The following is an 11,028-nucleotide window of genomic DNA, read 5'->3' as shown; positions in this document are numbered from 1 at the left end:
CCATTTGCAAGTATTTTCTTCTTCAGATGAAACGTCCTCAATGTCCTCATCTGATCTTCATGTGTGTGATTTCCACACCCCCTCTAGCACCTGCATCAGCCTTCCTTGCACAAACTCTCCTCAGTGAACTTATTTCTTCAGGTACAGAGTTCAGAATTGCACAGATTACCACAGGTGTGGTCTGACCAGCATAGAATGTAGTCAAACTTGTAGAGAACATGCCAAAACCGGTTTGGCTCGGTGGATAGAGCGTCGGCCTGCGGACTCAAGGGTCCCAGGTTCGATACCGGTCAAGGGCATATACCTTGGTTGCAGGCACATCCCCAGTAGGAGGTGTGCAGGAGGCAGCTGGTCGATGTTTCTCTCTCATCGATGTTTCTAACTCTCTATCCCTCTCCCTTCCTCTCTGTAAAATATCAATAAAAATATTTAAAAAAACAAAAACAAAAAAACTTGTAGAGAACAATTTAACTGAGAGCCATGATCTCTACATTCAAGTCCTACTGGACCACAGCTTTGCTATGGAACCATGAGCAAGTCATTCCACATCTCAGGTCTCAGTTCTCTTATCACTTCCATCTCTATACAGTGGGGCCTTGACTTACGGGTTTAATTCATTCCATGACGGAGCTCGTAACTCAAATTACTCATATGTCAAATCAACTGAACGAGTGAGACACGTGATGCTGGGCTGATGTTGTGGCATTCACTGTGACGTTCGCTGCGCCAACTACCAGGGGGGTATCTGAAGCTGGCTCGTAACCCGAATTTTAGCTCGCAACTCAAAGCAAAAAATCGGCCGAGAGACGGCTCGTATCTCGAAAAACTCGTTAGTCGGGACACTCGTAAGTCAAGGCCCCACTGTAATTCCAAGATTCTAGATATTCACACCCAGTCACCATACGTTTACTATTGCTACCTAAGACCACATTCACTATTTTTGCTACTTATCCTAACTTAAAGTCAAAACTGTTTCTAAATAAACTGCTATTAAGCCATGTCATTCACTCATTAATTCATTGATTCATTATACATGTACTAGAGGCCTGGTGCACGAAATTCATGCACTGGTGGGAGGGGAGCTCCCTCAGCCCAGCCTGCCCCCTCTCACAGTCCGGGAGCCCTCAGGGGATGTCCTTCTGATGGCTTAGGCCCGCTCCCCATGGACCTAAGCCGCAGTCTGGCCTCCCTCTGCAGGAGGCAAACGGGCTGATCAGGGAAGGTGCCACCCCCATCACCCCACTGCTGCTGCCACTGCCAGCTGCTGCAGCTGCCAATGTGTTTTCATCAACATGGACTCCAGTGCCTTCACCATGAAAAAATGACAACTTTCTTTAGGCATTTTCAAGATGTCTCTTTCATAGGATATGACATTTCTCTTTTTTTTTTTTTTTTGTCCTCACATGAGGATATTTTCCCATTGATTTTTATAGAGAGCGTGGAAGAGAGAGGGAAAGACAGAGAGAAACATCAATGTGAGAGGCACACTTCAATTGGTTGCCTCCTGCATGAGCCCTGACCTGGGCCCTGGCCAGGGAGGAGCCTGCAACCTAGGTACATGCCCTTGATCAGAATCGAGCCCAGCCTCCCTGCTGATTTGTGTCTCCACTCCGGCCCCAGCAGCCCAGCGCTGCGGCTGTGGGGCTGGGGCTTGGGGCCAGCCCCCCTGCATGTTGTTCTCTTCAGCTCTGGGGCTGGGTGCGGGCCGCTCTGTCTGTTGTTCTCTTCCCAATCCAGGCCCCTCCTCCTGAGCTGGTCATGACTGTTATGGCGTCCTGGCCTAATTTGCATATTACCTCTTTTTATATATATAGATTATACATGATATGCTGAGGGTCACCCATGATCAGCACTGTGCTAATCTATGAGAAGACAAAGATAAGTAAGCCAGAGTCCCTGCCTGAAAAGAGTTCACCATCAGGTCATCTTGGTCTCTTGTAACAAAGATCACATAGCCCATGGGGGACCCTGAGATGTAAATAAAAGATTATAAAGATGTACAAAGGCCCCGAGAATGGCCAGTCCGGAATGTGTGGGGGCCCCCAGGAGAGGCTCCAGGTCGGGCAGACGTGCTTCTTCGCGGTGAGATACACGGGCTGACTTCATTCTCCACACAAACTCTACTCGCTTCTGAGGTTTGATCCTCTCCCCATGCTCTCTCCATGCCCTTCTTCTCTCTGCCACACCCACAGCAGGAACAGCTAACGTGTGAGGCCTCCTGACTCCCTGGGCATCTTCCAAATTCGGTTACGGTGCTTCCCAGGTTCTTCCTTAATTTTGCAGACACGTCTGTCTCTCCCTCGGCCTGGGAGTAACAAGAAGGCAGAAATTAGGGCCTTGTCAGCTGTTTTCATTTATTCAACAAACGTTTAGTGGGCCCTAGCCGATTTGGCTATGTGGATAGAGCATCAGCCTGGGGACTGAAGGGTACTGGGTTCAATTCTGGTCAAGGGCACGAACCTCAGTTGTAGGCTCTATCCCCGGCCCTGGTCAGGGTACGTGCGGGAGGCAACCAATTGATGGGTCTCTCTCACAATTGATGCTTCTCTCTCTGTGTTTCTCCCCCTCCCTTCCACTGTCTCTGAAAATCAATGGAAAACTATCCTTGGGTAAGAATGAACAAACCTTGATTGGGTGCCTACCCCATGGCAGACACTGTTCTAGGTGCTGTCATGCAGCAGTGAAGTGAGTCACAGGTCTCTGCTCTTAGATGTATACTCTAAGCAGGAGTGGGAGTGAGAATTAAACAATGACAACAGAACTAGAAATTTATACATTCTATTCAAAGAATTAAAAATGGAATGAGGTGATTCAGGGGTGTTTACCGGAAATTGGGTCCCTCCGTGGAGAGTATAGTGTCTAAAGCTTTGCTGGGCTGGCATGGCTCAGTGGTTGAGTGTCGACCTATGAACCAGGAGGTCACGGTTCGATTCCCGGTCAGGGCACATGCCCGGGTTGTGGGCTCCATACCCAGTGTGGGGTGCGCAGTCCAGGAGGCAGCCGACCCATGATTCTCTCTCAATGATGTTTCTATCTCTCTCTCCTTCTCCCTTCCTCTCTGAAATCATTAAAAATAAAAAATAAAGAAATGGGAATGGAAGTCCCACGTCCCCCCTCTCAGCCTTTCCAAGTCTGTGGCTGAGTTCCTCCCAGGCCAGCAGAGCCCACAGCTCAGGCCTGGGGGACAGCCAGGATGTACCCAGAGGCTGGGGTTCATGCACTGGCATCCACAGAGTAACATAGATCCCCTTCTAAATAAGATGTACATGCATGTTCATGTCCAATGACAGTGATGCGTGATTTACATGAAATTAACCCTCCTGCTTCGTTACAGCCGCGCGGGATTAAGAAGAAAGGGCTTTTCCTTTGTAAATAGCGGACGGGTCACCGCACGGCCTCTCTCTGAACTGGGCCTGGCCTAGTCGCAGGCTTCCTTCCCTCGGTCAGGAGTGCTGGGCGCTGAGTCTCCAGTTGGAGCCAAGCATCCGCTTTTTCTGAAATGTGGACGCATCAAGGGAGTGTTTTGCAGCAAGGATCTTGGGTTCAGAACTTTTGCATCCCTCACGGAGTTTAACTCTCTGGGTAAAAACATCTGTACAGGGCAAGAGAATAAGTCTCTCTCTCTCTCTCTCTCTCTCTCTCTCTCTCTCCTTTGTCTTTCAGAAGCAGCTAGGAAAATGCGCTCTTCAAAGGGCGATCCAGATCCCAAGCTGCTCTGGCAACAAAGCGATGAAGGGCTGCCTCTTCTCTCATCTCACATCTGTCGCTTTTCTGCATCCCTTTTGGCCACAAACATGAACACAATTCTTCCCTGAATGGGACGTCGGATTGATTGCACATTGACGGGGAATTAAAAGTGAACTTCCCCGCAGCCCACACCAAGTGCCATTTTCTTCCCCAGCTTCTGCCAGACCCGCTGCCAGAAACCCAGTGACAAAGGCGAGTCCCTGAGCTGAGCCTGCGCAGGAAGGAAATGATGGGCGGCAGCAGGGGACGTTCCATCCTCCGAAGCTCAGTGGGGCCCGAAAAGCTGCACAGAATCCCCCGAGGGGCTGAGTGCCCACGCACTGGCCAGACACCACAGATGGACACTTCCTTTTGCCGCATTGGCAACCCCCTTTCCACCGACTGCACGGGAGAGCCAGATGCCATAAAGACAGGCTTTGAGGGGGAGAGAGACCAGATCGCCTGTGAGTGCCTAGGAAAACTCCCACCAGATTGCATTGAATTCTAATTTGTAAAGAAATTCAATTTGTAAATTGAACTTAGGCAAATTACATGTTATTTTCAGAAAATATAAAAATAGCCCAGCCAGCGTGGTTTATTGGTTGAGTGTCGGCCTATGAACCAGGAGGTCACGGTTCGATTCTTGGTCAGGGCACATGCCCAGGTTGTGGGCTCAATTCCCAATGTGGGGGGTGCAGGAGCAGCCAATCAATGATTCTCTCTCCTCATTGATGTTTCTATGTCTCTCTTCCTCTCCTTTCTCTCTGAAATCAAGAAGAAGAAGAAGAAAGAAGAAGGAGGAGAAGGAGAAGAAGAAGAAGAAGGAGAAGAAGAAGAAGAAGAAGAAGAAGAAGAAGAAGAAGAAGAAGAAGAAGAAGAAGAAGAAGAAGAAGAAGAAGAAGAAGAAGAAGAAGAAGAAGAAGAAGAAGAAGAAGAAGAAGAAGAAGAAGAAGAAGAAATAAAAATAGGAAAATACATTCCTAACCCAAGGGCTGAGTTAATTTCTTAAGCAACACCTACGAACATGATGCCTAACGTACTAAATACCTATATCACACCACGAACTTCTATGAAAAGGTCATTAAGCAAAAATGGCATTTCATATTTGGAAGCACATGATATACTGTACGAAACTATTACACTTGCTCATCCCTGCCTGTTTATGCACCAGCAAAACAGAGTGGAAAGACCTTTACGTTTTTGCGTCCACGCGGTCCTCCGTGGGGGAGATTTTCTAAGACATCTTTGCAAAGGCTGGAGCTGATAGGCAGTCACCTGAGAGTTTTGGGGAAACTGGTGCAACCATCTGCATTTTGCTGCTTTCTTTTCATCACTGAAACGGTTTCTGTCAGGATCTGAGGCTTTAGAGAGATTAAGTCATTGATTTTCTTCCCTTCTTTGAAATCCAGGTCTTTCTGTTCTCCTGCGTTACCACCTCCCCGGCACCCGCAGCTCCCCATTGTGCCCGGTGCTAGGAATCAACCTTGAATTTTCCTTCCTTTGATCTTTAATTAAGCTGTTGTTTCAGTGTCCAAAAGCCTCTAAAGCTAGAATTTGAACAGTGACCACACTCAAAGGAACGCTATGCCAGATTTGACCCTGACATACAAAATCAAAACTCCTTATATTTAAGACTAACCCCCCTCCTTTTTTTTTTTTTACCTGAAGGAAATAGAATAAAACTGTCCTTAAAGGACTGACTTTTTCTTTCTGGTTATGTCTGAGGATTTTAAGAATTGATATTATGGTTTGTTGATTGATTGTGATACGTATGACGTACATGAAATGATAATTTATGACTAAGGATGAAAACACGGTAGACACATATTGATTTTCAACTCATCTTTTATAGGCGAGGTATTGTTTGGGGCACTTTATGAACACTGTTTTGCTTATTTCGTACAATGAGCCTCTGAGACACTTATTATAAGGTTGGTTGGGTTTTGTTTGTTTGTGTGGGGTTATTTTTGATGACTTACTGTAAAGTAACTTGTTAAAGCTGTAAATAACTTGGTCAAGGTCAGAGAGCTACAATGAGTCATGGCCAAAATTTGGTCAGACCAGAATCCATTCTGCTCCATGGCATCATGCTGGTTCATTACTCTTGGTTTTAGACTCGTGTGTCACAAATCACGTATCGTTTAAGCTGACCTGCGGGCCAGCCAAACACTTGTTCCAATAATGCTGCCATTGCTCCAATCACTGTGGAATTCTGCTGTGGAATTTATCCTCAGAGACAACATATGAGCCACAGAGAACACCTGTTTCAACATATAAAAATACTGCCTTGGCGGTCTTACCTTTTCCTCCTTTCTCCCCTCCACCTCATCTCCCAGTTTTAATGAACTCAGCCATCCACATAGCCCTTTCTACCTAAAGTTGTTCCTATGGAAAAGTAACACAATAATCCTATACAATAAAGCCGTAATATGCAAATTGACCCTCACACCCTCGCGTCACCACAAGATGGCTGCCCCGTGTCATCACAAGATGGCCACCCCCACGTAGTCACAAGATGGCTGCCCTCATGTTGTCACAAGATGGCCGGCAGGAGAGGGCAGTTGGGGGCAATCAAGCTGGCAAGGGAGCAGTTAGGTGTCAATCAGGTCGGCAGGGAAGCAGTTAGAGGGTGATCAGGCAGGCAGGCGAGTGGTTAGGAGTTAGCAGTCCCGGATTGTGAGAGGGATGTCCGACTGCCAGTTTAGGCCCAGAGGGGTCCCAGATTGGAGAGGGTGCAGGTTGGGCTGAGGGACACCCCCCTCCAGTGCACGAATTTTGTGCACTGGGCCTCTAGTAATTAATAAATAATAACACAAGAATAAATTCTGTGTTTCGCTACTCACAACTGGAAGCCTACTTTTGCCCCACCCTGTGTAGGTGTCAGGAGAGAGTGAACAAGATAATTTCGGATGGTTATCATACCAGATTTTGTCTGGATCATGTATGTTTACTTGTTTTCCTGTCTCTTTTTCATCTCTGGCCCCTCTCCCCCAATGTTAAGCTTCATGTGATTAAGAAGCCTATCTTGTTCATGTGACCCTGGTGCTTAGAACAGTTTCCAGAACACTGAAGGTTCTTAATTAATATTTGTTGAATGAATGAATGAATGAATGAATTTATGAATGAATAAAATCAGTCATCTATGAGCTTCTGCCAATCTACCTGAAATAACTGGCTATGTAAGTCGTAAACATAACAAGCCATTATGCATAAATCAGCAGAAGTTGGAAAAGACATGGTTTGAAAGTTGCCAGTCTCTGCAAGAGACCCCAACAGTCTAAGCAGACAGTGCGGAGGCTGCTAAAAGGGTCTTGGAGCTTTTCTCCCTTTGCCCTCTCTTTCTTCCCACCCTCCATAGCCGTACCAGCTTGCAGGCAGCACCCTGGTGAGACAAAAGGTATTACGGAGCCGGTGGGCTATACATTACAGTCATTGCAACCTAGCAGCCACCCTCAGCTGAGCTCTTCAACTCGCTGCTCTGAGACCTTTCAAGGGCATCCACTTCCAGAGAGGTTTCGGGGCGTTACGTGCCCTTTGCCCCCCCACCTGGCTTGTTACCTCATGTGCGCCGGACACTTCCGGGTGCATTTTGTCCCTCCATCAATTTAATTAGAAATCGTCAGATTGAAAACCACTTGTTGCTTCTGAAAGGCGCTGGAACTCGAAGATTCATTTGTGGAAGCTGTTCTTGTTCCCTTGTCTCTCATTTTGTCCTTTTAACGCCTCGTGCCAAGAGGCAGAAGGGGACAACGCGTTGTGGCCCCGGCACTGCCTGGAAAGCGGAACCAGAAAGCCCGTTTAGAACATGCGAGAAGGCGTAGTCATTACTGGAACCCCCAGACGGCGTGCATATACCCTTTGAATGGTCAGGGCGGAAACCTACCTTTGCTTTATGTCTTACTAATATCGCCGATGTCTAACCTTTTCTCAAAGATGGGAAACTTGTTAAGTGGCTCTGCAGGGCCCAAAGGTGAACTGATACGTGAGATAAAAGTCAAACACTAATCGAGGCAAGACTATAAAGGACCCAGGGCACCGCGTCTGATTCCATTTGCTCGGGACGCAGGTCCTGATTCTATCGTTCACCGGTCTTGCGGGGATGCCAGGAAAAGAGAGAAATGGTGGCTGCCGGAGAGCGGTACTCCCGAAGCTACGGGGGCAGAAGCTGTAAAATGAACGCTGCTTCCGCGAGGTCGGCCGTAAGTGGAAGAGATGGATTCCGAGTAAATGACCCCCAGCGAAGGCGGGCCGAGGGCCCTCTCTGGTGCCCAGAGCTTGCCTTCCCCCTGCCAAGCTCTGCCCTATGGAGCAGTGGAGAGGGAAACGCATTTTAAATGACCCAATTCCCAGGATCTCTCCTGCAATCCCTGCTTGTTTTTAAATTTCAAATAAAAGGAACCTGCCTCGTTAACGGTTCATAACAATGATTAGTAGGTGGAGGGTAAGCCCTGTCCCTGTCAGGCCCGAAATGTGTTCGAGAGAAAAATCCACGCGACGCTCCAGGAGACTGAACTGGTCTTAATTGCCTACATTCCGATCACGTGTCTGCACATTTATTATTTAAATGTGACGACTCCTTCCTTCCTTGGTACAAGGAAAGTAAGCTGGAGGCCCGGGGAGATTTAGCTGCGCTGTGTTTGTTATCTGAATGGGGTCCATTCAAGTCCGCCCTGGGCCCAATGAACTAGTCCAAGAAGAGGCTACGGGGCAGGGAACTATAGTAGGAGCCACAAATCCAGAGCCAGGGCCCCTGAGGGAACTGGACAGGGACCTGCCATTACAAGGCCCTCCGCACTGAGGGACGGGCACCGGGCACCATGGCAGCAGCGCCTTGTCACCTGCGGGAAGAGACTTGCTCTGCAAACGCATCGCAAGGACATCTAGGCCGCCGGCCCTCACTGAAGAAAGCACACCCACCCCACCGACTCTGTACAAAACAAAACCCCCCCACCCCCCCCCCAGCGCTGCAGCTGAACAACAAGGACGCGCTCAGAATCAGGAGCTCCCAATTGATTGTAAAAAGGCATGGCCGAGCACTGCTCGTTTCCGCTCTTCGTCCCAGTGTTGAGTCTGGGGTTTGGGGCGACCTGGGGGAGGGCGCTGAGGACCCTCGTCTGAGAGCACAAACACCAGCTTTGGGAAGGGGGCTGTTGGGCACAGATTTTCAAAGTCTCTCGTCTGGGCACGGCGATGGCCACAGCTCTCGTGGCCAAGGACGCCACCGCCCTGGCAGTGGGCAGCAGGGCGTCGGCAGCGCGGGCAGATCCTGGTGCAGCACCAGCTGCCGGCGCTAAGCTGTGTTTCAGTGTCAGTCTCATGCCCTGCTGGCTTTTGAAGGCGTGAGATCCTCTAAGAAACAAAGAGCTCTGAGGACGGGGCCATCACAGAAGCGCCAAGTGGGGAGGTGGGCGAGGCACGTTGCTTACAGCTCTGGGTCGGGTTTGCATTTCGGCAGGGAAAGGCCCACCCTGTGAGTGACCCCAGAGAGACAGATATCAGACAAGCAAGGTCTCTGTTTCACTCAGAGGCTGTGAAGCCCTCCACAGCCCACACCTGTTGGAACCAAGCCTGCCCGCTGCCCTGTGTCTCAGTAAAGGCCCTACGACCGGCAGGATGCGATTTGCTGACCATCCTGACGGATACTTGAAAGAGAAGGGAAGAAGCAGAGAACTCCCTCTAAGGAATCTCCTTTACCGCAGCTTGTGTAGTTCTTTTAAAGTCTTGGGGGGGGGGGCGGCAGGACGGGGGGAGACTAGAAACCTTTTCCCCTGAGTTCCGGTTGTCTTCGTTTTATAAAATGTGGCTCCGCTGTTATAACTGAGATTGAAAAGAAGTCTTTTCCTCTCCATTCAGAATCGAAATAGTGCCATTCAGGTCAGCCATCTTGATTGTAAAATACAGTAAAAATTCAGCAGTGTAGCAAGACAATTACTGGCAGCATGAAGATTGTATGAAGTGTGTGTGTGTGTGTGTGTGTGTGTGTGTGTGTGTGTGTGTTTGACCAATCGGGCCTTATCGCTGTTCAAATGCGTGGTGGGTCCCAAATCACTAGAAATGGCTTTTGGAGGCAACTTTCAAAAGTGAACGCTCTCAAAATGGAAAGGTGGTTCAGATCTTAGAAAAACTAAAACAACAAATAAAGTTCAGGATGCGAGTTCTATAGAAATAAGAAATCATTTATGTAAATACGAAAGATTCAGGAAAGTTACATCAGATTTTAACGATTGTAGCATTGTTCACTTAATTTCTAGTCATTATGATAATGTCACACATTTAGAATGCATGTAGTGTTTATGTAGATGGAATCGCTCCTACTCGAAATTACGATTTTGAATTAATATGCCATTAAAAATGTCACTGGAAAGCGTGATGATGATTCTGCCGGCGGAATTTCTTTTTATAAATGAAATTTCAGCATTTATTTTTTGATCTTCCTTAGATCTGGGAAGCTGCAATGTTTCTGTTTAAGAATCCTCCTTATGCTACATTAGTGCCGTGTTCTTTGACAGCATGAAAATATGCCCAGACAGCCTTTCTAATGGTGATTTTCATTTTGTTACTGTCATTTCACTAAAAAACAACGGATGATGTTTCAGCTTATCACTTACAACAGTGAAGTTACTGAACTGATATTTATGTTCCCAGCAGATGACACAGAAACAAATATGTTTGAAATACCATCTGCACCATGTTGGTCTCTCCCTTCACGGCCCCAGAGAGCTGTGGAAGCTCAGTCTTCGATGAAAGCGCAGACTTGGGGGCCACGATGGCACGCGACTACCCGAGAAAAATGGGGGAAGGGAGCAGGGGGAGGCGGGGAACGTGGGACTGTGAGATCTGTGACTCTGCAGGAACCCTTCCACTCTGACCACGGGAGCTCTCCCTGCCGTTCGGCCCTCCATCTCCCAGACTGGCCACTTGGCGCCTTGCCCCACTGCCCACCTCTCCTCCAGCCTCCACTGGGTCTGACACAGCTTCTCCATCTGCTGCTGGTGGCCACCCTGCTGCTCAGGAAACCCCAGAATACTCTGCGTAGGCCCACGTGGGAGGGGCCCCTCTCACAGCTATGGGAACCCAGAGAGGCGGGCAGCTGGGTGGGAGGAAAGCTGGGAGGGAGAGCTTTGCTGGAGCAGCTCATGCGGCCAGCAAGACAGACTCTCCATGTGGGGCTGAGGGCCTGTCTCTGGAGTTGTTAGGAGGCGTCGTGTGGGAAGCTCTCTGTCATTCCAAAAGGATTAGAAATGAGGAGGAGAACGCCTCTGAATGGGCCAGTGGATGAAATATTGTAATAAATGAGATTCT

This window comes from Myotis brandtii, unplaced genomic scaffold, assembly GCF_000412655.1.
Source record: "Myotis brandtii unplaced genomic scaffold, ASM41265v1 scaffold381, whole genome shotgun sequence".
Taxonomy (NCBI): Eukaryota; Metazoa; Chordata; class Mammalia; order Chiroptera; family Vespertilionidae; genus Myotis; species Myotis brandtii.
This window is presented reverse-complemented; position numbering follows the sequence as displayed.